A 27,195-nucleotide genomic window follows, 5' to 3' on the forward strand; every position below is an offset into this window, starting at 1 on the left:
TCACAGCAGTCATCCTACTGCAAAGCGGATAACTGAGTCCTTGACAACTATGTTGGTGTTAGACGTGCGTCCGGTATCCGCCGTTAGTTCACAGGGAACTAGACAATTTATTGAGGCAGTGTGCCCCCGTTACCAAATACCATCTAGGTTCCACTTCTCTAGGCAGGCGATACCGAGAATGTACACGGACGTCAGAAAAAGACTCACCAGTGTCCTAAAAAATGCAGTTGTACCCAATGTCCACTTAACCACGGACATGTGGACAAGTGGAGCAGGGCAGGGTCAGGACTATATGACTGTGACAGCCCACTGGGTAGATGTATGGACTCCCGCCGCAAGAACAGCAGCGGCGGCACCAGTAGCAGCATCTCGCAAACGCCAACTCTTTCCTAGGCAGGCTACGCTTTGTATCACCGCTTTCCAGAATACGCACACAGCTGAAAACCTCTTACGGCAACTGAGGAAGATCATCGCGGAATGGCTTACCCCAATTGGACTCTCCTGTGGATTTGTGGCATCGGACAACGCCAGCAATATTGTGTGTGCATTAAATATGGGCAAATTCCAGCACGTCCCATGTTTTGCACATACCTTGAATTTGGTGGTGCAGAATTTTTTAAAAAACGACAGGGGCGTGCAAGAGATGCTGTCGGTGGCCAGAAAAATTGCGGGACACTTTCGGCGTACAGGCACCACGTACAGAAGACTGGAGCACCACCAAAAACTACTGAACCTGCCTTGCCATCATCTGAAGCAAGAAGTGGTAACGAGGTGGAATTCAACCCTCTATATGCTTCAGAGGTTGGAGGAGCAGCAAAAGGCCATTCAAGCCTATACAATTGAGCACAATATAGTAGGTGGAATGCACCTGTCTCAAGTGCAGTGGAGAATGATTTCAACGTTGTGCAAGGTTCTGATGCCCTTTGAACTTGCCACACGTGAAGTCAGTTCAGACACTGCCAGCCTGAGTCAGGTCATTCCCCTCATCAGGCTTTTGCAGAAGAAGCTGGAGGCATTGAAGAAGGAGCTAAAAGGGAGCGATTCCGCTAGGCATGTGGGACTTGTGGATGCAGCCCTTAATTCGCTTAACAAGGATTCACGGGTGGTCAATCTGTTGAAATCAGAGCACTACATTTTGGCCACCGTGCTCGATCCTAGATTTAAAGCCTACCTTGGATCTCTCTTTCCGGCAGACACAGGTCTGCTGGGGTTGAAAGACCTGCTGGTGACAAAATTGTCAAGTCAAGCGGAACGCGACCTGTCAACATCTCCTCCTTCACATTCTCCCGCAACTGGGGGTGCGAGGAAAAGGCTCAGAATTCCGAGCCCACCCGCTGGCGGTGATGCAGGGCAGTCTGGAGCGACTGCTGATGCTGACATCTGGTCCGGACTGAAGGACCTGACAACGATTACGGACATGTCGTCTACTGTCACTGCATATGATTCTCTCAACATTGATAGAATGGTGGAGGATTATATGAGTGACCGCATCCAAGTAGGCACGTCACACAGTCCGTACTTATACTGGCAGGAAAAAGAGGCAATTTGGAGGCCCTTGCACAAACTGGCTTTATTCTACCTAAGTTGCCCTCCCACAAGTGTGTACTCCGAAAGAGTGTTTAGTGCCGCCGCTCACCTTGTCAGCAATCGGCGTACGAGGTTACATCCAGAAAATGTGGAGAAGATGATGTTCATTAAAATGAATTATAATCAATTCCTCCGCGGAGACATTGACCAGCAGCAATTGCCTCCACAAAGTACACAGGGAGCTGAGATGGTGGATTCCAGTGGGGACGAATTGATAATCTGTGAGGAGGGGGATGTACACGGTGATATATCGGAGGGTGAAGATGAGGTGGACATCTTGCCTCTGTAGAGCCAGTTTGTGCAAGGAGAGATTAATTGCTTCTTTTTTGGGGGGGGGTCCAAACCAACCCGTCATATCAGTCACAGTCGTGTGGCAGACCCTGTCACTGAAATGATGGGTTGGTTAAAGTGTGCATGTCCTGTTTTGTTTATACAACATAAGGGTGGGTGGGAGGGCCCAAGGACAATTCCATCTTGCACCTCTTTTTTCTTTTCTTTTTCTTTGCATCATGTGCTGATTGGGGAGGGTTTTTTGGAAGGGACATCCTGCGTGACACTGCAGTGCCACTCCTAGATGGGCCCGGTGTTTGTGTCGGCCACTAGGGTCGCTAATCTTACTCACACAGTCAGCTACCTCATTGCGCCTCTTTTTTTCTTTGCGTCATGTGCTGTTTGGGGAGGGTTTTTTGGAAGGGACATCCTGCGTGACACTGCAGTGCCACTCCTAGATGGGCCCGGTGTTTGTGTCGGCCACTAGGGTCGCTAATCTTACTCACACAGCTACCTCATTGCGCCTCTTTTTTTCTTTGCGTCATGTGCTGTTTGGGGAGGGTTTTTTGGAAGGGACATCCTGCGTGACACTGCAGTGCCACTCCTAGATGGGCCCGGTGTTTGTGTCGGCCACTAGGGTCGCTTATCTTACTCACACAGCGACCTCGGTGCAAATTTTAGGACTAAAAATAATATTGTGAGGTGTGAGGTATTCAGAATAGACTGAAAATGAGTGTAAATTATGGTTTTTGAGGTTAATAATACTTTGGAATCAAAATGACCCCCAAATTCTATGATTTAAGCTGTTTTTTAGTGTTTTTTGAAAAAAACACCCGAATCCAAAACACACCCGAATCCGACAAAAAAAATTCGGTGAGGTTTTGCCAAAACGCGTTCGAACCCAAAACACGGCCGCGGAACCGAACCCAAAACCAAAACACAAAACCCGAAAAATTTCAGGCGCTCATCTCTAATACACACAGGCGTTTGTATAATGGGTGCAGTGCGTGCGGGATGTATTAACATACATCGCCGCCCCTCACCGCCCATCGCAGCGATGTTATTCGCATATGTACTAACATGTGCGATTAACATCGCAATGCGGTGACGGAGACCCCCAGCGATACCTGTGAGGTGGTGTGCAGGGGGTCTCCGTCACCTCCCTGGGGTCTCCACCTGCTCGCCTCCTCCTCCTCCTTGCTGCCGTAAGGACCTCCGGCTGTGTTGCTAGGGGGTGGAGGAGTTTAGCCTCCAGGACCAAGGCTTCCTGGAAGAAGGTATGCCAGGGGGAGGGGGGTCGGCGTCTGCGGCGGCAGAGGTGGCATGTTGCGGCAGTCGACATTAAGAAGCCCATAGGCTACTATAGGGTAACGCCATCCAAAGATCGCGATACCCTCAGGGGCGAAAAACACGGAGGACAGGCGTTAGTACTAGAGATGAGCGGGTTCGGTTCTCAGAGAATCGAACCCTACCGAACTTTGCCTTCCGAGCCTGGATCCAAGTCAGGCTCGGGTTTTCCCGCCTGTCGGATTCTCGTGGGATTTGGATTCCATATAAGGAGCCGCGCGTCGCGGCCATTTTCACTCCAGTTTCTTAGAGTGTAGTGAGAGGACGTGTCTCCGTCCTCCAGTGTCTGTGTGGGGTCGGGGAAGTGGGGTGGCAAGTCTTGTGCTGTGTTGTGCTGCTCTGTCCAGTCCAGTGTAGTCACAGTGTATTGTGCTGCATCAGTCCAGGCAGTCATAGTGTTGGTGTCCTCTCCTGCCAGTGTAGCTGTATAAAGTGTTGCTGACTGTGTTGTGCTGCATCAGACCAGTGGTAGTGTCCTGTCTCATCAGTCATTCCAGTGATGATATACGCTGCTGCTATATGTCCACTGCTGCCGTATAATAATAATAACAACAACAACCACAAGTCTCTTACAGTATTGTTGTGTTGTGCTGCATCAGACCAGTGGTAGTGTCCTGTCTCATCAGTAATTCAGGTGACGATATACGTCTTGAGTGACTCAATGTCAGATATTCTTCTATTGTTTGTATTGGCATCAACAGGACTGATACGGAGCAATTTGTCATGCTCCAAAATGCTTAGCATTTTGCTACTTGACTCCAATGGCTAATACCATTTGAAGATTCTTTAGGCTACAGTATCACTAGAGTCATCTTTGGATCCCTTTCCAGCAGGCTGGACTGTACACATGTTGTGACAGCCTGTTGTACATGCATACATAGGCATGTGCCTGGTGCGCACTGAAACCCACTAATGTCTGGCACCCCCCTTGCACACGTCTGATGCAAAGTTTCCAAACCCCTCTTACTGATGCAGCCATTTCTGATGTGGTGCCAGCCGTCAGCCAATCAGAGATCACGGACCAGCAGCGGCGGCTCATGATTGGCTGCTGGACCACTAGCTTTGATTGGCACATGAACCAGTGCCATAATGGCTACCGGAGACGAGAGTTGGGACACAGTGAGGGGCAGGAGATACGTGCGCTGCACTTTTCTCCCTTAAAACATGGACGGCGGTGGCAGAAGCAGAAACAGCAACCCAGCAGCAACAGCCCTGCAGCAGCCATGTGGTGAGCACTATTTGCTGCAGTATGTATAAATAACAATACTCTGGGGAGCATTGTGCATCTAGCACTACTCTGGGGGCATTTTTAAATCTGGCACTACTGGAGGCATTGTCTATCTGGCATGGCTGGGGTTATTATGTGTGGTGTAATATGAATTTTGGCTCATACTGTGTGGTATAATATGAGTTTCAGCTCATAATGTGGGGCTTAATGTAAATTTTGGCTCATACTGTGTGGCATAATATGCACTTTGACTCATACAGTATGGCATATTGTGAATAAGGGGCAGTAGCTGGTGAGCATGGACACATATGTAAGAAATGCTGGTGTCCTGCGGAGCAGGGGTTGTATGGCACAGAAAGAGGTAAATGTGGCTCTGATGGCACATGTGTACATTTTAACCTTTACTTGTGTCATATTAAAACTCAAATGTTCAGCACCCTGAATCTCCAATACTTTTCAGAGTGGCCCACTCAAAATCAGGGTGTAGGGGGTGCAAGAAGTGGGCTGTGTGTGTGTGTGGGGGGGGAGGTGAAGGCATATGCACCTAGGCACACCACTCTCTAGTACCGCCACTGGTAAGGGATAGGTTGGGGAAGTGTAAGCAGCAGGGCCGATCCTATCTTAAATTTTCCAGTAAGTGAATTTAGACTTTAATGCCCCTTGATGGGATCTTAACTTTAAAAGGGGTGTGGTCTCACAAGGAAGGGGTGTGGCCACACAATAGTACTCCCAAGGAGACAGGGAGCTCGTAAATGACTGGAGAGGCAGAGGTGATGGAAATAGTGGGTAACTGGGATGCTGGGGTGACATAGTGATAGTAGGTGACTGAGGAGGCTGGGTTGACAGGGAGCGAGTTGGTGAATGTCGGGGTGGGGATGATCGGGAGATAGTGGGTGACTGGGAAGGCTGGGGTGACAGGGAAATAGTGGGTGTCTGAGGAGGCTGGGGTTACATGGAGATAGTGGGTGACTTCCTGTCACCCACTATCTCCATAGTGATGGTGTTCAAGATTCGAGATAGTGTCAGGAAGCAACATCCACATTAAGACAAACACACACACACACACACACACACACACACACACACACACACACACACAGATAGACACACACACACACACACTGCACAGGGACCAGGGGGGCACACACACTATACAGGTGCACAATGACACACACACATAGAGCATCATTTATCACTGTGATTAACAATGATAAGAGATGCAACCAAACTGAGAAAAAAATCTTAAATTGGCTCCATAATTTTTTTCTTTCATTTAAACTATTAATACTGTATATTCATATTAATAGTGTTGGGTTGGGTATGCGTGACTGGTGGTCAGGAGACCACCGATCTTCGTACCAATGGCGGGCCCCTTCCAGGCTCGCTGCACTTGCCACTCTGTGGGCTCGGTGGCGAGTTGCGCTCGCCACAGGTTCTGTTCCCACTCAATGGTTGTCGTGGACACCCAGGAGTAGGAATAATCCCTGCTAGTCGGCATGCCGACTGTCGGGATTCTAAGTGGTCGGGATGTAGGGGGAGGTAATGTGACTGCCGGTCTCCTGACCGCCGGTCAAATAACTGCATCCCACAGTGTTAATGAGAAGCAAAAGAGTTCACACCAAAGATTGCTTTTTGCAGTGCTGGTACACAGTGCCCCCAGCTGCTTTTGTTCTGATTAGACTTACATTGTTGATATGCATTATATGGGTCTAATTCAGACCTGATCGCAGTAACAATATTTGTCTCTAATAGGCAGACATAACATGTGCAGAGAGAGTTACATTTGGGTAAGTTAATTTGTTTCTGTGCAGGGTGAATACTGGCTGCTTTATTTTTACACTGCAATCTAGATTTCAGTTTGAACACATCCCACCCAAATCTAACTCTCTGTGCACATGTTATATCTGCCCCCCAGCCCCCCCTTCCTGCAGTGTACATGGGGGGAGGCATTCCGAGTTGTTCGCTAGTTGTTTTCGTTCGCAGCGCAGTGATTAGGTTAAAAAGCGGCACTTCTGCGCATGCGTATGCGCCGCAATGTGCACGTGCGACGTACTTTCACAAAAGCCGATGCCGTTTCACACAAGGTCTAGCGACGCTTTTCAGTCGCACTGCTGGCCGTAGAGTGATTGACAGGAAGTGGGTGTTTCTGGGAGGTAACTGACCGTTTTCGGGGAGTGTGTGGCAAAATTCAGGGGTGTCAGATACAAACGCAGGCGTGCCTGAGAAAACGCAGGCGTGGCTGGCCGAACGCAGGGCGTGTTCGTGACGTCAAAACAGGAACTAAATAGTCTGAAGTGATCTCAAGCTAGGAGTAGGTCTGGAGCTACTCAGAAACTACACAATCTTTTTTTGTAGTCGCACTGCGATCCTTTCGTTCGCACTTCTGCTAAGCTAAGATACACTCCCAGAGGGCGGCGGCTTAGCGTTTGCACGGCTGCTAAAAGCAGCTAGCGAGCGAACAACTCGGAATGACCAACATGGTTTTGCCCATTAGAGGAATATTTTGCTGTTGTGATCAGGTCTGAATTAGGCCCCATTTCACTAATAAACTCTGACAAAGTAAAAACTAATAGCAATATATAACCTTTTTAGGTGGGTGCATTTGTGTATAAAAAGGTATGTAGTTGTGTGGCTTTCTAACAAAAAGCTGTTGTATTGTTTGTTTAATAATATTTTCCTTTTCCAAGAGTTATGTTTTAATATGTGCAAAATGTCTCTGCAAAAATATAACGTCAGTTACAGACAACTATCAGCCCCATGGTATACTACACATATCCTATTAGTCTCTGAAAGATTGTTTTTCTTTAGAGTTTTCCAAGGATAAATATGTAATCCCTTTTAGTTACTGCAATAATCCGTAGAATCCAAGACAGACAATCAGCTGTACGTTGCATATGTTATTGATTGCATCCAGAACAGAGACAGAATGCCTTTGCCAAAACGTAAATACATGAAAAAATGTTATATGCAGACAGGTTCGTTATTTGAATTTGACTAATGTAATACAAGGTGTTTCATCACAAAGATGAGAAACGTGCGGGCTAAACTAATTAACTAACCAGTGGTGATGTATGGTTCAGCACCTTACATTCCTGGTGATTTATCCCATTTCACATTCATTGCCATATCCCTCTAGGGAAATAAAGATTGCTGCCTATTAAAGAAAGGGACAGAAAAAGGCACCTTCACTGGCGACAGCCTGAGCAAGAAAATAATACTGTAATCATTCCCTCCAATCATCTGAAAAGGATTAAATCTTCTGCTTCTAAAGTAATGTTCCAATTGAGCCTTGGGGAAGAATAATTCATGATTAGGGGGAAGGCTGGTCTAGCAAATGTGAACATTATGTCCATTACTTAAACACACTTCCTGGGATGACTGCTAATGTACCCAGGGGACCTTGCAGCAGCAGTAACTGATAGGAGCAATGAAATAGGCCGACAAGGACAAGAAGTATTATCATCTACATTCAACAGCACTACATAGACTTAGCTATTGCTAAATCACTGCCTTTGGTAAATAGCTGGGATAAGTCATTTTAATAGGAGAATTCTTCTCTTCTTTATGTGTATTAAACAACAAGCTGTTACGAACTGTGGTAGTGTATTAATTCCTTGCAAAGGCAGTGTGAATACCAATTACGTAATTTATGCAGTTTTTTAGTACTCACTATATTTGTTATGCATAGTGTATTAAAAATTCAGTAGCTCAGTGTAATTCTTGCAGTTAAATCAAAATGCATATAAAAGCCTACACACACACACACACACACACACACACACACACACACACACACACACACACACACACACACCGCATCTATCTATCTATCTATCTATCTATCTATCTATCTATCTATCTATCTATCTATCTATCTATCGTATCTGCCTCATGGGCATTAGGGTATCCTGATAAGGCTCAGGTTAGTGTGAGGTATAGGGTAGTGATCTAAAGCCTTAAGATGAAAAACCCTGCTAATAATCTAGCTCCTTTTAGGCAACAGTGTTATTATTAGTACATGTAACAATAGTAAAAATTTGATCTGGCTATGTAAAATTTTAGAAATGTTCAACCAAATTATTTGAGTACCTATTCTTCTTTAGGGGGTATCCAATTAGCTGCAAAATTTTTCATCCGCCAAAAACTCTTTTTGCAATTGTTTTTTTACTACCGCCAATTTTTTTCTCCCTATCCATTTATACCCGTATTTGCCGTATGAAAATTTTAAATTTACATTTTTTTGCACAAAGTCGTGAACCTAAGTATTTTAACACTCGCGATTGGGGCAAAAATGCATGCTTATCTGGGATTTGGTTTCACCCACCTAAGGCAGGTGAAACAAAATCTCTGATAAGTGCCAGCATCGGGGCTATTTGAATAGCCCCGGGTGGTATAATTAACAGCTGTAAATTACCGCTGCTATCAGGATATTGGCCTTAATGTTATTCAGATGTTCCAGGATCCTTGATCAGAGAGAGATCTATCTATTATTCCTATATTGAAGTCTAAAGCAATGTGATTGAATAGACTACATCTGTTGTATATAACAATACACAGCGCTTAAAATATATATATATGTTGATGTTTATAAGCAGACAGGTGTAAATGATGAATAAAAAAGGTTTATTTTGACATTAAACACTCATTAATTATTCAAAATATTCAATATAAATCTATATCTAGAACATTAAAAGATGAAATCAATTAATAAAAACCAGTCTCTGGTATATTGGACATATAAGGACAGATGGCAGTATTATCCAGTGGTAGGTGGACCTAGAAGATATTAAGCCTTTTAGGTAAATTGGATTTTTTCCACAATAATTACCACTTCTAGAGATGGAATGTTCCCTTAGCGAAGATTCAGATGGCACGAACTCCGACGCAAAAGTTGAGGGAATTGGAAGGTGGATGTGAGCTGGATGGCACACCAGAATTGTAAATCCCAGGCTGTAAGGTCCACTGTCCGATTGTCTGGATATCGCAATGAAAGTCCTTTTCTTTAGAGTCCAAATGAAGGGTCCTAATGCGTTTCACTGCCACAAGGGGCAGCTTTATCAAAGGTATTGTCCCTTGCTTCATTACTCCCTTTTTATAGGGGTGTTCATCCCATAATAATCATCACACCTGTCTGCAATCATCAGAATTCCATATGTATATATTTTATTCAAAATAACATATTTTTATCTAAAGTAACTTTATGAGGCAAAACCATCTATCCATAAATTCTTTTTTATTAAAAATGAGTGTTTGTATATCCAGAAAAAGAAGTTTTCAATGATAGTGAATAGTCACATGACCGAGATCTCTGACACTTGATAGTGCAATATAGAGGGCTATATAATGGGCTCCTTTGTCTCCATGACAAATCTCACTCTAGTTTTTGTAGGAGATCCGGTCATGTGACACATTCATCATAAGTCACATGGCCGGTATTCATCTTCCCACACTAAATCACCTGATCAAGGGTCCGGTCACGTGATTCTCTTCCGGATCTATATCCCCAAGGCATCTCTAGTTATTTTGATTTTACAATTCCGGTCATGTGACGCACGCATCATCAGTCACATGACCGGCACGCCTCCTACATTCACCTGTACCATTTATTTTCCCTACATGAACCATATCTACAGATGCTGCTAGATCTACAAGAAGAAGGGATAAATAAAAATACACAAAAAATCTTTGATATTAATGTGGATAGGAGTAAATTTAGGCTTGGGTCTGAGTTCTTTCCCATTTCTTCAAAAAGTGGTTATATGGAAAGTTTCTATAAAACCACATTGGAGAGTTTTCGCTCTCTATGTGTGGTTGATAATAAAATACAAATACCAAAGGGTAACTTGAACAAATGGTAAAGAAAAGCCCTCTTAAAGTTAACAAAGGATACTACATTGGTCATAAAACAAGCCGATAAGGGGGGGTCTAGTTATTCAAGACAGATGTGATTACATTAAAGAAGCCTTAAGACTTCTGGATGATACAAATTTTTATACCAAACTGGCCAAAGATCCCACCCCAGAATTTAAAATAGAATTACAGAATGTATTGAAAGAAGCAGAATTTGTAGGTATTATTTCCAAAGAGGCGTTCCGATTTTTATTTCCTCCTTTTCCAGTAATTCCTATATATTATCATCTTCCAAAACTGCATAAATCCCTTACTTCCCCTCCCGGTCGCCCTATCATATCCGGTATACAGTCTTTAACTTCAAACCTATCTTTTTATGTAGACAGTTTCCTACAACCACGTGTGCCTCATTTAAGATCCCATGTTCGTGATACATCACATTTTCTTCAATTAATTCAACAAGTGGTTTGGAAACCATCATATTCTTTTTTAACTTTGGATGTGCAAAGCTTATATTCAAATATTCCTCATACTTTGGGAATACAAGCAACACAAGACCATCTAAACACAGATGGAGATCTCTCTGAGGCACACAAACAATTTATATTATCCTGTATTTCATTAATATTGAAACATAACTATTTTCTTTTTTTGGACACTTTTTATTTACAGATCATGGGGACGGCCATGGGGATCAGGTTCGCGCCTAGTTATGCGAACCTCTACATGAGCAAGGTCGAAGACCTGCTATTGTGGGGGGCCCATTTTTGTGCGAACCTGTCCTCTATGGCCGTTACATAGACAACCTTTTTTTCATTTGGGATGGGGACTCTGTTTCTGCTGCACAATTTGTTTCCTTTCTTAATAATAACAATTTTAATTTAAAGTTCACTCATACTTTTCATCCATCCAGTATTAACTATTTAGACATTACATTACAAATTATAGATGGGAGAATACACACGTCTAACTACACTAAAGAAGTAGGGAATAATGCCTATTTAAATTATACCAGTGCTCATTATGCCCCCTGGAAGAAGAATATTCCGGGGGGACAATTACAGCGATTAAAACGGAATTGTTTAGTACATGATATGTTTATAAAACAAGCATCAAAAATGGTAGAATCCTTTAAACTATGTAATTACCCGAAAGAACTTCTGGATGGGGCACTTGAGGGAGTAAAGGAAATGAATAGAGAAGAACTACTAAAACCGAAAATAAAAGCTAAAGACGATATAGATAAAGGCCTGAAAGATGTTATATTTATCTCTAAATATAACAACAGATCTCCTGAAATTAGGAAAATTGTCAAAAGGAATTATCCCATACTAAAGCAAGATCCCATTTTAAAAGATCTAATTACAGATAACCTAAGGATTGTCTTTAAGAAAAACATCACTCTAAAAGACAAGTTAGCACCTAGTTTTTTAAAAGATGAAATAAAAGAGGAATCTAAGAAAATAAACACATGGTTACCTATGAGACCGCACGGTTTCTATAAATGTAATAAGACGAAATGTACGACTTGTGGATATATAGTAAATAAAACGAAAATTATAAAATGTATACTTGATGGAACAGATTATATGTTAAGATCATTTATGAACTGTGAAACTTGCTGGGTAATTTACTTACTACAATGTCCGTGTAACCTTAGCTATATAGGAAGAACAACACGAAAAATGAAATTAAGATTTTTAGAACATAGACGAAATATTATTAACAAGAAAATAGATCATAGTGTCTCCAGACACTATATAGATTACCATCAAAGTGATCCAAGTACATTAAAACTTATTTGTCTAGAACATATTCCAGCTACCAAACGGGGAGGAGATAGATTTAAGAAATTACAAAAACAAGAAATGTATTGGATCTTTAAAATGAATGCACTTCACCCTCATGGATTAAATGAGGGGATGGAACTAAATGCTGTACTATAAGAATTTCCCTCTATTATAAATATATAGGGTTAAGTATTTTTTGTTTTTATCTCCCCTGACTGCTTTAAAATATTATGTATGGTTATACTGTTCTTTCGAAATACATTAGAATATCTTCTGATAAAGAATATAGATATAGAAGATGAGGATGATATATGTATATTGTCAGGAGTGATACTGATAGATATGAAAAATATATATATATAAGAATATCTTTATATTTACCAGTATGAATGTTTACATGCATTAAAAAATGAAATTATAGATATTAATATGGCTGTTATGACAGGAGAATACAATATTAATGAGATGGGATGGGTTTAGATATTACTATGGCAACGCGTCCACTTAACTCTGCTAACTGACCAGGGGATTTGCGATCATGTGATCAGACTGAACACCTATCATTGCATATGAAGGCTAAGTTAGCTTGATGATAAGGATACCACATGACCGGGATCGTACCATTAAAACCAGCTAGTGGAGCTGGTATGAATGAATGGAGGGGGCGCGCCGGTCACGTGACTGATGACGCGTGAGTCACGTGACCGGAGTGATACGATAATAATAAAAAATAAGGGGAAATAAATGGTACAGGTGAATGGAGGAGGCGTGCCGGTCATGTGACTGATGATGCGTGCGTCACATAACCGGAATTGTAAAATCAAAATAACTAGAGATGCCTTGGGGATATAGATCCGGAAGAGAATCAACTGACCGGACCCTTGATCAGGTGATTTAGTGTGGGAAGATGAATACCGGCCATGTGACTTATGATGAATGTGTCACATGACCGGATCTCCTACAAAAACTAGAGTGAGATTTGTCATGGAGACAAAGGAGCCCATTATATAGCCCTCTATATTGCACTATCAAGTGTCAGAGATCTCGGTCATGTGACTATTCACTATCATTAAAAACTTCTTTTTCTGGATATATAAACACTCGTTTTTAATAAAAAAGAATTTATGGATAGATGGTTTTGCCTCATAAAGTTACTTTAGATAAAAATATGTTATTTTGAATAAAATATATACATATGGAATTCTGATGATTGCAGACAGGTGTGATGATTATTATGGGATGAACACCCCTATAAAAAGGGAGTAATGAAGCAAGGGACAATACCTTTGATAAAGCTGCCCCTTGTGGCAGTGAAACGCGTTAGGACCCTTCATTTGGACTCTAAAGAAAAGGACTTTCATTGCGATATCCAGACAATCGGACAGTGGACCTTACAGCCTGGGATTTACAATTCTGGTGTGCCATCCAGCTCACATCCACCTTCCAATTCCCTCAACTTTTGCGTCGGAGTTCGTGCCATCTGAACCTTCGCTAAGGGAACATTCCATCTCTAGGAGTGGTAATTATTGTGGAAAAAATCCAATTTACCTAAAAGGCTTAACATCTTCTAGGTCCACCTACCACTGGATAATACTGCCATCTGTCCTTATATGTCCAATATACCAGAGACTGGTTTTTATTAATTGATTTCGTCTTTTAATGTTCTAGATATAGATCTATATTGAATATTTTGAATAATTAATGAGTATTTAATGTCAAAATAAAACTTTTTTATTCACCATTTACACCTGTCTGCTTATAAACATCAACATATATATATTTTTTAAGCGCTGTGTATTGTTATATACATATTGTTCTGTTTGGATTGACTATCCTATTTTGTGCAGCTGCTTGGACAACCAATTCGTATTAAGCGCGTAGCAACCCACACTTAAGTGAGGTTATTTCCACAGTACATCTGTTGTTGATATTATTTTATTGATTATAAGTCTTTTCTTTGTGATACTGATTTTGTAAGCTTTGCAACTGGAGCAACCTAAGTAAATAGTTATATCTCCTAGCCGCCGTGCCCCCCTTCAGATATGTGTACTATTTAAGCAGCTTAGCATCTGTTTTCTTTTTGTGGGGAGGTATGTCAAAGGGTACAGAAACATAAAGTGGAGAAGATCCCTATCGCAACTAGTCAGTTTGTAACTGTCATTTCTTTTTCATCCAATAGGGGTCACTGGAGTACTCTTGGAATATGGACGGCTTCCACAGGAAGAAGGCACTGAATAAATTAATTTTGAAACTACTTCTCCCCTCCATATCCCAGAGTACCTCAGTGTTTTTTCTGTGCTCGACACAGTTAGAAGGCTTGTGGAGTTTGTCCACATTTCATTGGAATTTTTTTCTAAGTTTTCTCTTTTTTCAACGATTTACCACATCCCTTCCCCCCTTCCAATAGGCGTGGGTCCGGGATAGTGAAGGCTGCTATAGCAGCTGTGGGTGTCGGACCTCTCTAAAAAGAGCTCTCTCAGTACCACGTGCAGGACTAAAACCTGCAGTAAAGGCTGAACGGAACTTACAGAGAAGCCCTGTCATAGCCCTCACCACAGGGTCCAGGTATGTTGATCGGGGCAGTCAGCTCACGCTGCCGCCCTGCTGTGTGGGATACTGTGTGTGTGTGGCCGCCCGCCGCTGCCGCTTCCATCGCCGCTGTTTATGCTGTCTCCCCCGCCGATCTGAGCCACGTCGGCCACGTGGTTTTATGCATAGGCCGCTCCACGGCTCTATGCAGCGTGCTCCCCGGCCCTCGATGCCGCTTCTGGCTCCCTCTTCACCATAGCCCGGCTCCAAGTATAGAGAGCACGGGGGGGGGCACACAAATGAGAGTTAAAATGCCTAGTGAGTAACTTTGCTGCCACAGTGATGTTCCCTGCACACAGAAATGTCAGGGTCACTGGATAAAATCTCATGATTCAACTCTTATTGATAAAGTGTTATACTGTGAGCATGGGGACATATTAACCATGCTTCCTGTTGTTTTTCCTGTTGTATTTCCAGAAATTCCTGTGTTACATCTCTCCTCCATTGAAGGCGCAGGGGTGTTAAGGGGAATTTGGGATCAGGCATATTGCTGGCGTGCACTGCACTTGGCCAGATATATATTTACTGAGTCGCGCAAGTTGTCTGTCTTTGTATTTTTTGTATTGTCTATCTGCATAATGAGTAAGACACCAGCAATTACTAATAAGCCGTTTCCCTGCCATGTCTAAGAGTGTATTACATGGATATACACTCACTTCTCTTACTATTATTTATATCATAACTGTTTATAATGATATTATCCTAAAGACTGCAAATCTGAATCATGGCCGTGGCAGCCAAATACTGGCTTTGTTCACTGTTGTAAAGTAAGATATGTTATAACAATTGGTCAGCACATGGTGCTTATAAAACAGTATATGTGGAGCACTGCAAGCATTGTGAGTTCAGGTCTCACCTGCAGCAGCTTTGGCTTAATTCACTTGGCCACACCACACTGGATACGCCCAAACTGCTCTGATCTTGGAAGCTAAGCAGTGTTGCATATTGTTTTGCCATCTGGGAGGAAACTGGTGATCCAACTAGATTGCATACTAATGCATGCTAGTTTAAACTGTTAAAAAAGATACATTCTGGTTAGCTCAGTTTGGGCTTACACTATCAATATAAACCTACCATAGGTTTTACAGTCATGATAGCTCTCCAGAGCCCGCTCCCAAGAGCGCGCTCCCAGCGCCGGCCACTAGATAGGGCCCATTAACTAAGCTGCGGTTAAGCAGCAGTCATCTCAGGTTTTAAGCCTGTGTGAGGTCACATTTAGTTTCAGACTTCTAAGAATTATTTTACCTCTGTATCAGGATATATCTGGATATATGTATATGGGTATATAATATATATGTGTATGTATGCATATATGGAATATATATATATATATATATATATTTATTAAGGTCTGAGTATGTGTGAATATACATTGTTGTATGTATGTGTAGATATATATATATATATATATATTTATATATATATAATATGCTGACATTAAAAATCTATTTTGCAGTAAGCAAGAAAAATTGGTCAGCACACAGTGCTTTTTAAACAGTATCTGTTGAGCACTGCAAACATGGTGAGTTCAGGCCTCACCTCACAGCAGCTTTGCTTTTTGTTTTTACAGGTGGCTCTGTAGCCAAGTGGTTAGGCTTCCTGGCCACAGTGAACATTGTGATTGCATGGACACTGGTTCAGATCCTGGTTTAACAGGTGTTTAAAAAAAAACAAAACAAAACATGGTAGGACACCATCTTTTAACGTTACTTCCTGGTTCTTTCCTGGAGGTTGCTGCCCTACAACACTCAGCCTCTGGAGGAGCGGGGTGTTGTTAGGAATTTAATTTATTAATTGTTTTTGTACAGCATGACTCTATAGGAAGATTCACTATTGCTGGTAACCACATGCACGGAGTCGGTCACACAGTGTGTCGGACTAATACGAATCTGGGGGGTCATTTAGAATTGTTCGCTCTGTATTTTTTATCGCATCGCAGCGATTTTCCGCTTAGTGCGCATGCGCAATGTCCGCAGTGCGACTGCGCCAAGTAAATTTGCTATGCAGTTAGGAATTTTACTCACGGCTTTTTCTGGTGATCGTAGTGTGATTGACAGGAAGTGGGTGTTACTGGGCGGAAACTGGCCGTTTTATGGGTGTGTGCGGAAAAACGCTACCGTTTCTGGGAAAAACGCGGGAGTGGCTGGAGAAACAGAGGAGTGTCTGGGCGAACGCTGGGTGTGTTTGTGACGTCAAACCAGGAACGACAAGCACTGAACTGATCGCAGATGCCGAGTAAGTCTGGAGCTACTCAGAAACTGCTAAGAGAGGTGTAATCGCAATATTGCGAATACGTCGTTCGCAATTTTAAGAAGCTAAGATTCACTCCCAGTAGGCGGCGGCTTAGCGTGAGTAAATCTGCTAAAAGCAGCTTGCGAGCGAACAACTCGGAATGAGGGCCCTGGGCCAGTGTATAACGCATCTGACTACGGATAACAAGATTGTAGGTTCGTCTCCTACCTGGCTCATTTAAGTTGCCGTGATCGTATAGTGGTTAGTACTTTGCGTAAAAACTGCACAGACAGACCCTTACCGGTCCTCTTTGGGGGGAATGCGGGGGCATGTACTGCCTGAGAGAATTTTTTTTTTTACTGTTTCAGTTAGATTGTTGCGGTCGATTCACCGCCAGCCCTCATAGCACCAGGCCAGTACGTCAGGTTCTCAGCGAAGGCTGAACAATTTCCAATGAGAGACAATTGCAATTATTGGGCGTTTAACTACCTATCGGAGTGTACCCTACACAGCAGTAGGGCTGTTGCTTCGCCCTGCTTTGGTAAGGGTTTGAGGTAACAAGGCTGTAGTGGCAGGGCACTCCAGTTCAGGTTTGCCCTAAATAAAGACCACCTTACACTTCTTGCTGCCTACAGCTTCTTTGGACATTGGCAGTTGGTTCTTGCGTTTTCAGCTTCGCTAGTGGCGCATAACGTCCACTTTGGCTACGTTCCTTACAGGCGGAGTCGGATTCCAAACGAGATAGATCGCAGACCAAGTGGGGGGGAAATCTGATTTCCTACCATTGTCTACGCGAATTCTTTAATGATTCCGTCTCAACGACTTCAATTCCTAGGTATGATTCTCGATATGGTAAATCAAAGAATTTACCTACCCGAACAGAAAGTACAGGTCATTCGTCATCTGGTACAATTAGTGCTCAAGCCACGCACAGTCTCGGTTCATTTGTGCATTTGCCTATTAGACACAATGGTGGCGGCTTTCGAAGCGCTTCAGTTCGGAAGACTTCACTCACGTCCTTTTCAATTGGATGTGCTCGCACAGTGGTCGGGCTCGCATCTGCAGATTTACCGCAGGGTGAGGTTGTCTCCAAGGGCCAAAGTGTCTCTACTCTGGTGGCTCAAAGTACAGAATCTAACCGCAGGGAAACGGTTCGGCGCCTGGAATTGGATAATTCTCACGGCTGACGCGAGTCTCAGAGGTTGGGGAGCTGTAGTTCAAAATTATCAGCTCCAGGGTCTCTGGGCGGATCACGAAAGATTGCTGTCTATAAAGGTCCTGGAACTCCGGGCAATTTACAATGCGCTACGACAAGCAGTGCACATGCTGCAGGCTCAGGCGGTTCAGGTGCAGTCAGACAATGCGACGGCGGTCGCATACATCAACAAACAAGGAGGAACGAAAAGCCGTATGGCAATGCGGGAAGTAGCTTGAATCCTCTATTGGGCCGAGTATCACCAAATGATATTGTCGGCAGTAGTCATTCCGGGAGTGGACAACTGGGAGGCTGATTATCTCAGCCGTCGGAATTTTCATCCAGGAGAATAGGCATTAAATCCAGAAGTGTTTCACATGCTGGACCAGAAGTGGAGTTACCCGCAGGTGAACCTGATGGCATCTCGCCACATTCATCAAACGCCCCAGGTCATGTCCAGAATGAGAGATCCAAAGGCAGTGGCGGTGGATGCTCTCACAATCACGTGGCTATACAGTCTCGTGTATCTGTTTCCACCGTTTCCGCTGCTCCCTCTGTGGCTAAAACGGATCAAAGGAGAGTCCGTCACAGATATACTAGTGGCGGTTCTTTGGCCTCGGAGAGCTTGGTTCTCGGATCTCCGCGGTCTACTCGCAGTCGGTCTTTGGCCGCTCCCACTACGTTTGGACCTGTTACAGCAGGGTCCGTTCCTTTGCCCCGATTTAGCGCGGCCACGTTTGATGGGGTGGCTGTTGAGACAGCCCTCTTGAGAAGAGAGGGCATTCCAGAATCGGTTATACCAACCATGTTACGAGCTAGGAAGCCGGTTACGGCAGCTCATTATTACAGAATTTGGCGTGCCGATGTAGGTTGGTGTGAAGCTCGGAAGTTTCCGACATAATCTTTTAAGTTATCTCGTCTTTTGTTATTTCTACAGATGGGGTTAGATGGAGGTCTGAGTTTATCCACACTAAAAGTGCAGATATCGGCGTTGTCAATTTATTTTCATAATAGATTGGCCCTATTGCCGTCGGTTGCCGGGCGACTACATGGTCTTCGGTGCACACGTTTGTGCGCTTCTACAAGTTTGATACGTTTGCGGCATCAGCATCTAGCTTTGGCTGCCTAGTGTTACAGGTGCCAAACAGCTCTCCCGCCCACGGGGGAAACTTTGGTACGTCCCAAGAGTACCCCAGTGACCCCTAGTGGATGAAAAAGAAAATAGGATTTTGGTACTTACCAGATAAATCCTTTTCTTTGAATCCATAGGGGGCACTGGACGCCCACCCAGAGCAGTTTACCTGGTTTGGGGTAGGTTCAGTAGATCTTATGGTAACACATTTTCACCGACTGGTTCAGATTAACAAGTTCTAATCGGTTATGGTGTCAACTGTTTAGTTGTCAGTAATGTTGTGTCAACTTTATTGTTGTCCGTTATGTTATATGTAATTCTGCATTGCCAACCTCTCTATCGCTCCTGTTCGGCTCAGTAAAAAACACTGAGGTACTCTGGGATATGGAGGGAAGGAGTAGTTTCAAAATTAATTTATTCAGTGCCTTCTTCCTGTGGAAGCCGTCCATATTCCAAGAGTACTCCAGTGCCCCCTATTGATTCAAAGAAAAGGATTTACCTGGTAAGTACCAAAATCCTATTTTTTTAGACTGTGCTAGATAAACTATAGCAAGAGGCTTATTGGTTGCTATGGACAACTTCTCCACTTTCTGTCTGTCAATGGTTTGATACATCTCCTCTTTTGTCCTTTGCCTTATAATGTGTGACCCTTTGTTTTTCATATAGAAACATTGTTCACTTACAGTATTTTCTTTCCTTTTTAACTATCAACATTGTATTCTGGGATGCCTTCTTTTCTCCATTCCTCATGCCTCACTTGTGGGAAGCACAAGGTCTGTGTTAGTATGTTCTACCAATTATTTGGAGATTCTGACAAAATTCTGCGATAATGGGCCTGATTGTGAGTCATATTCAGAAGTTGACATTTTATCTTATTTTGCCACAGTTATGTCTGTGACTTAAAGTTATTACTACTACATAGCCCTTTTCATGCGTACATTGGTGTGTATGAGTGTGCAAGAACTGAGATGTCCGCTTGCAGCACCCCGGGTGCTGTCCATACATTACCTATACAGTACTTAGTACCTGCACTCGAAACTGTACTGCAGCTATGAAGGGGTTTTAACAAATGCACAGTACTAAAAAATCGCTCAACTCCATTAACATCGGTATTGAGTGTGACTTAGAATAAGGCCCAATAACGCCTTTCCTTGATTCTTAGGCCTTGTCTTCTGCTAGTTCTTCGTTGTGAATTTGTTTTAAGGTTTCTAGGCTCAGATCTATCAAGCCTTTAAGAGTGATAAATTGCATGGTGATAAAGTACCAACCAATCAGCTACTGTCATTTTTCTAACACAGCCTTTAACATGGCAGTTAGGAGCTAGTTTGTTGGTACTTTATCACCGTGCAACTTATCACTCTCCAAGGCTTGAAAAAAATGGGCCTTATTCTTTAGACATATATTGTTATCCCAGCTGTTCTAAGCATGATGTGTTCAAAAACATAATGCAAACCAGTATATTGGCTTGCATTATGTTTTTGAACATATTTTGAGGTCCTTAATGTACATGAGGGTACATAATTGTCGGAATCCGATAAGCTGTGGACAAAAATCCTATCACGTACAAATCAGCAAATATAGATAATGTATGTATTTATCCTGTAAGTAAGAAGAATAGGTAGACCTTTCAAGATAATGATTCTGGAATTCCTGAAGAACACATAAAAATAGTTTCACAGTAGTTCTTAGAGCCAGGAACTAGCACAGTGCCTGTAATCAGCAACTATATAGAACCAGAAGCAAGGACTGTACCAGTAATGATAAGTTTCTTGGAGCCAGGAACAGGCACAGTACCTGTAGTCCCAAACAGCCAGGAACTAGAATAGTGTCTTTAATCAACAACTATTCACAGGCAGAAAAACTGGTCACCAACTGCCTAGAGCAGTCCCAGATCTCCCACATCGTAACCTAGGTGCCCGCCTAGGGCCTGGAGGCCCATCAATGATCCATCACAAAGGCTGACTTCTAGTTAAATGTTTTACAAAGGCTCAGTAATGGGGTTCAGACTAGCATTAATATCATTAATACTGGCACTGAGCTCCATTACTGTGCCTCTGCAATATGTTCCCAGAGGAGCACTGTGCAACCACACCTCTTGTCCCGCTCTGCCTGTGAGCTCTGACTCCTCCAGAATAAGAATGAGGAGCTTTTACAAACTTCTCCTTTGTGTCTGCTTTCCCACATTACCGCAGAAGCTGTCAAAATGAATTATTGATGTTATTGGGATATCTACCAATATACTGTATTGGGTTGGTTATTTATATGATGTAACATGCTGAGTATCCTTCTATGATTATGTTTTATTAGGAAAGATATTAATATTTTTTCCATGCTGTTCACAACCAGAGAGCCCAGGTTTAGCTGTGTAAAATAGCTAATACCGACCAAAGTCCTGGGCACGATGCGAAAAGTGCCGTTTGGGCACCCAAATGGGTCACTTTTGGCTAATTTCAGCTCACAAGATGGGGGACTGTGAGATTAAATGTAGGCACCAGCAGCTGTTCATGGCCGAACAGAGCAATAATTGAATTGCTCCATTAAGCACCATCTAGTGGCTGCCAACACATAAAACAATTGAAATCTGCCCATAGTGTTTATTATTTCCTGTTGGTAGCCAGTGTTTTTTTACCTCTTGTGGGCCAATCTGGTGTATATTCCCTGTTGTGGTACAATTGTATTTTATCTATTCTTGTTGGGAATAATGTGTACCTGTCTGGGGCGCAAGTGTTTTTTTCCCTATCATGGGCCATTGTGTTTTATTTTTTCTATATATTGTGATGGATGATGTGTTATTGGTTTCTGTAATGTAAGACAGCCCTGTCCACTCCCAACCTACCACAAAAAAAATACATCCTATAGTGTATTTTTTAAAAAGTGTGTGTGTGTGGGAGGGGGGGGGGGGGTTGGGGGTCCAAACTGTTATCTTGCATAGGGCCCCTATGAGGCCTAAATCAGCCCAGAATAAGGAAATTTAGCTGGATCTGTAGTTGACAACAGCTAGAAACTAAAGTATTTCCTGCTTACATAAATATATATCTCCACCAACTAGAGATAAGAGGGTTCAGTTCTCAGAGAACCGAACCCCCCCCCCCCCCCTTCCCCCGAATGTCACACTCTGAGCCCGGATCCAAGTCTGGCTCAGGACTTCTTGCCAGACTCGGAAACCAGAACGAGACAAAACGTCATCATCCCGCTGTCGAATTCTCTCGGGTTTTGAATTCCATATAAGGAGCTGTGTGTTACCGCCATTTTAACTCCAGACTTGGAGAGTGAGGGAGACAGAGCTCTCTGTGGGTGGTGGTGTTGGGTCAGTGTGTGCTCTGTAGTGCAAACTAATCTCTGTGGTGTACCTTGTGCTGTTAGGGGTGCTGTCCTGGCTATCCTGGCTGTCACTGGTGTTTCATGTGCTGTTAGAGGTGCTGCAGCTGTACATGGGTGTTGTTGCTGTAATAGCTGTCACTGTGTTGTACAGGGGGCAGGGGCACTGTCCTCCTGTATGCTGTAAATATTCTGGGTTGCTGTTGTTAAAATAAAAGCACACTGGTCCTGTATGCTGTGAAAATACAGGGGTGCTGGCTCAGTCTTGTATTCTGTAAAAATGTATGGGTGATACTGTTAAAATATTACACTGGCCGTGTATGCTGTAAAAATTCAGGGGTGCTGCTATTGTTAAAATAAAAGCACATTGGTCCTGTATGCTGTAAAAATACAGGGGTGCTGCTGTTAAAATATTACACTGGCTCAGTATGCTGTAAAAATTCAGAGGTGCTGTTTTCAAAATAAAGGTACACTGGCCCTGTATGCTCTAAAAATTCAGGGGTGCAGTTGTTAATATAAAAGCACACTGGTCCTGTATGCTGTTAAAATACAGGGGTGCTGGCCCAGTCTTGTATGCTGTAAAAATTCAGGGGTGCTGCTGTTGATAAAATAAAAGTACACTGGTCCTGTATGCTGCAAAAATTCATGGGTGTAGTTGTTAAAATAAAAGCACACTGGTCCTGTATGCTGTTATAATACAGGGGTACTGCTGTTAAAATAATATTACACTGGCCCTGTATGCTGTAAAAATTCAGGGGTGCTGTTGTTAAAATAGATGTACACTGGCCCTGTTGCTGTAAAAATTCAGGGGTACTTTGTTAAAATAAAAGTACACTGGTCTGTATGCTGTAAAATACAGGGTGCAGTGAAAATAAATGTACAGTGGCCTTGTCTTTTATGCTGTAACATTACAGGGGTGTTGTGAAAATACAGGAGTGCTGTCACTGTCTGCGGTTGTGATGTCTAGGCATGACCTTCACATCACTGCATAGGAAGAGGAGGCTCCTACCACCATTTGCACGCCCTCTGTGAGTGCTGAGAGGAGCACTGCTCGTCCAGTTGCTGATATTGACATTGAAGATGTAATTGTAAAAGTACACCAGGATGAGGAGGATATGGGTGTAGCTGGCACTGCAGAGGAAGTTGACGATGAGGATTCTGATGGTGATGTGGTTTGTTTGAATAAGGCACCAGTGGAGACAGTTGTTGGCCATGGGATGAAAAAGCCCACTGTTAGGCCTGGGCAAAATACCCAAAAAGCCACCTCTTTGGTGTGGAATTATTTCTCCACAAATCCGGACAACAGGTGTCAAGCCATCTGTTGCCTTTGTCAATCCATAATATGTAGGGGTAAGGATGTTAACCACCTAGGAACACCCTCCCTTATACGTCACCTGCAGCGCATTCATCATAAGTCATTGTCAAGTACATAAATTTTGGGTAACAGCGTAAGCAGTCCACTGACACCTAAATGATGTGGTTTTGTTTGAATATTATTTCTCTGTGAGGATAAGGATGTAAACACTGAAGGGGGGAGGGGGATCTGAGGATGAGGATGACATATTGCCACTGTAGAGCCAGTTTGTGCAAGGAGAGATTAATTGCTTTTTTTTTGGTGGGGGCCCAAACAAAGCAATCATTTCAGCCACAGGTTGGTGGGAGGGCCCAAGGACAATTCCATCTTGCACGTCTTTTCTTTGCCACATCATTCCAGGGGTCCCGCCCTATATGGGGTGCTGCACCTCTGCACTATCAGTCCAGGGGTGCTACCCCACTGCCATTTAAGTCCAGGGATGCTGTTTCCTGTCTGCTGTGCAATTCTCCATGGGTGCTGCCCATGCTGTATAAATCCAGGAGTGCTTGCGTTTAATTCCAGGGGTGTTGCTGTACTTGATCCTAGGTTCAATGAAAGCCTAGAGCAGATATGAAACAAGCTTCAACATCACAAACAGATTTGTAAAAACATAGCCGCAAAGGTGGAAATGGAAATTTCTATTTTGACGAAGTGTTTTTACATAAAGTGGGGAGAGACCACATTTGTTGCCAAAGTCAGTGTGACTCAGAAGAGACTGAATCATAATCCAGCGCTACTGCCAGAAAGGTAAAAGTGATATTTTATGCCAGAGCATTAGAGAGAGGTTCTTCTCAATTATTTCATGTTAAGGAATCACTCAAATGAATGTCTCCAATTAGTCAACCTTAATTTTGATTTATTATTGATTTTCCACATTTTGGGATTATTTATTTACAAGATGCACATTTGTTGTACAGGGATCTTCTTTTCCTAAGGGTTGTGTGGGGTTATCGCAAGACCTCGTGCTGTTAGAAGAACAGAGTTTCAATGATCTTGCATTGCATCAGCTTTCCATTGCTCTGCAGCACTAGATGGGCCAGGAGCTCCTGTGAGGCACAAACAGTTACTGAATAAGGCCCAGTATGGAGTCTCATGGTGGCATACAGGCAGGAAGATGTCTGGCTTGCCAGGCTGAGGTATGCTGTGGGTACAGAGGTCAGCATTGCTTCCTCCCACAGTCCTACTTATAGTATGAAATGAGTTACGGCTGTAGACTGGTAAGCTCCAGTAGGGCAGGGGCACAATACCAAAAATGTTTACTGCACAGTCGTGCTTAGTACTTTACCAAACCCACCCGAACTCAACTTGCCCCATCCGGGGCTGCTGTTGGGGCTCAGGAGGGGCTGCTAAAACATCTAAGAGGCTGCTTTATTTAAAAATAAAATCTGAATAAAATAAACAAGACACACAGGTTTGCTCACATGCATATAACTGGGATACACAGGTATGCTCACATGCGTGTAACTGGGAGCAGTGAAAAACAAAAATAAGGCATCTGCCACAAAATATGTAAATAAAAATGCAATAAAAAAATGGAAAAAGAAAACCCACGAGTGTCACAATCCTGACTGTAGGTTTTATATTTGGTGACTTACCCATGCCATCTGTCCTGGATCCTGTGTCTTTTCACTCACGGATTTAAACAGTTTGTCAGCACTGAGTTTTCCTGAGTTCTCTGCCTGAGAGGTAATAGTTAATTAGCTCCACCTGTGGTGATCTCCTGTGTGAGGCTGAATTCAGTAATCTGAACTTTAGGTCTAAAAGCCAGCATCCTGTGTTTTGCAGAAGTCCAGGCTTCAGTGTTCTCTCGGCCTGCTAGGCCTCATTCTACATCACAGCCTTGGCTAGAGTAGTCACATGACAGTGACTGTTCACCTGACCCAGAGTTGTTCAATCCTCTGCCAGCCTGAGACTCTCTGCATCACCTAGTCCTGCTCACCAATCACCAAGGACCAGGAAGTATAAATCAGGAGGCTGAATTAGAAACGGCGCCAGTTCCTTGTGTCACACACAGCTATGTGTGAGCATTCTAGCTGAGCTCCCTAAGGTTGTGATCTCCAGAGCTCCCGTATCCCAGTACCTCCGTGCCTCAGTACCTCAGTACCTCCGTGCCTCAGTACCTCCGTGCTTCCAGCACCTCCGTGCCTCCGTGCTTCAGCACCTCCGTGCTTCCGTGCCTCAGCACCTCCGTACCTCAGTACCTCAGTGCCTCAGTACCTCCGTGCTTCCAGCACCTCCGTGCCTCAGTATCTCAGCACCTCCGTGCCTCAGCATCTCCGTGCTTTCAGCACCTCCGTGCCTCAGTACCTCCGTGCTTCCAGCACTATTTACTAAGCCTTGAACGGAGATAAAGTGGATGGAGATAAAGTACCAGCCAATCAGCTCCTAACTACCATGTCACATGCTGGGTTTAAAAAATGACAGCTAGGAGCTGGTTGGCTAGTACTTTATCTTTGTCCACTGTATCTCCATCTAAGGCTTAGGAAATACAGTAGACCCCTTAATTATGTTTGTGTGTAGTAGTCAGTACATTATGTATACAGCAAATTCTCATGTATGTATTTTATGATCATGGGGGAGGGGCCACCAGAGGTGCACTGTGTAGTATACAGTGTAGTATACAGGGGATGGGGGGGGAGGGGGACACTGTGGACATTTTTTGGGAAGGTTGCAAGATAATGGGCCATTTCTATTGGATGGGAGCCCCATTAACTTAGTTATCGCCCACAAGTCTTAATACAACCCTGGCTGCCTTAACCTTAAATTGCAAATTTTAGTTAGTATCACTTCAAATCCCTCCACAATGCAGCCCCTGCCTGCCTCTCCATCTCCAACCATACCTGATGTACCTACCCATGCTCATTAATCTGCCAGTGATTTATAACTATCACAATGTATTACTGACACCTCCCAGTAGTGCCAGCAGATCATTTTCTGGACAAATAGTCTGAAATAAACATCTGTCTGTCCCATAATCTTTTAAAATCTGTTAAGGGAAGTATGCCATATTTTATGTCAATCTCTTCTGTTGCTAGATAGGTAACTGTTTGCATAATATACAATTTAGGAATATTGAGATTAAAGAAATATTGTCTGAATGAAAATATCATTAATGATAAAAGGTGATTTTAACCATAGTGAATAGTACAGTGAATATATTTTATAGTAAGATATAGATTAACTAGATTTGAACATATTGATTAAAAGGTTAGATGCTTCAGGAAATAATGATTTGTATATGTGTTTATATAGATGTGTATATATATATTTGCGTTTTACTGCAAGATTATGAGTCATTGTGAT

The sequence above is a fragment of the Pseudophryne corroboree genome, chromosome 1 (assembly GCF_028390025.1).
Source record: "Pseudophryne corroboree isolate aPseCor3 chromosome 1, aPseCor3.hap2, whole genome shotgun sequence".
NCBI classification, from domain to species: domain Eukaryota; kingdom Metazoa; phylum Chordata; class Amphibia; order Anura; family Myobatrachidae; genus Pseudophryne; species Pseudophryne corroboree.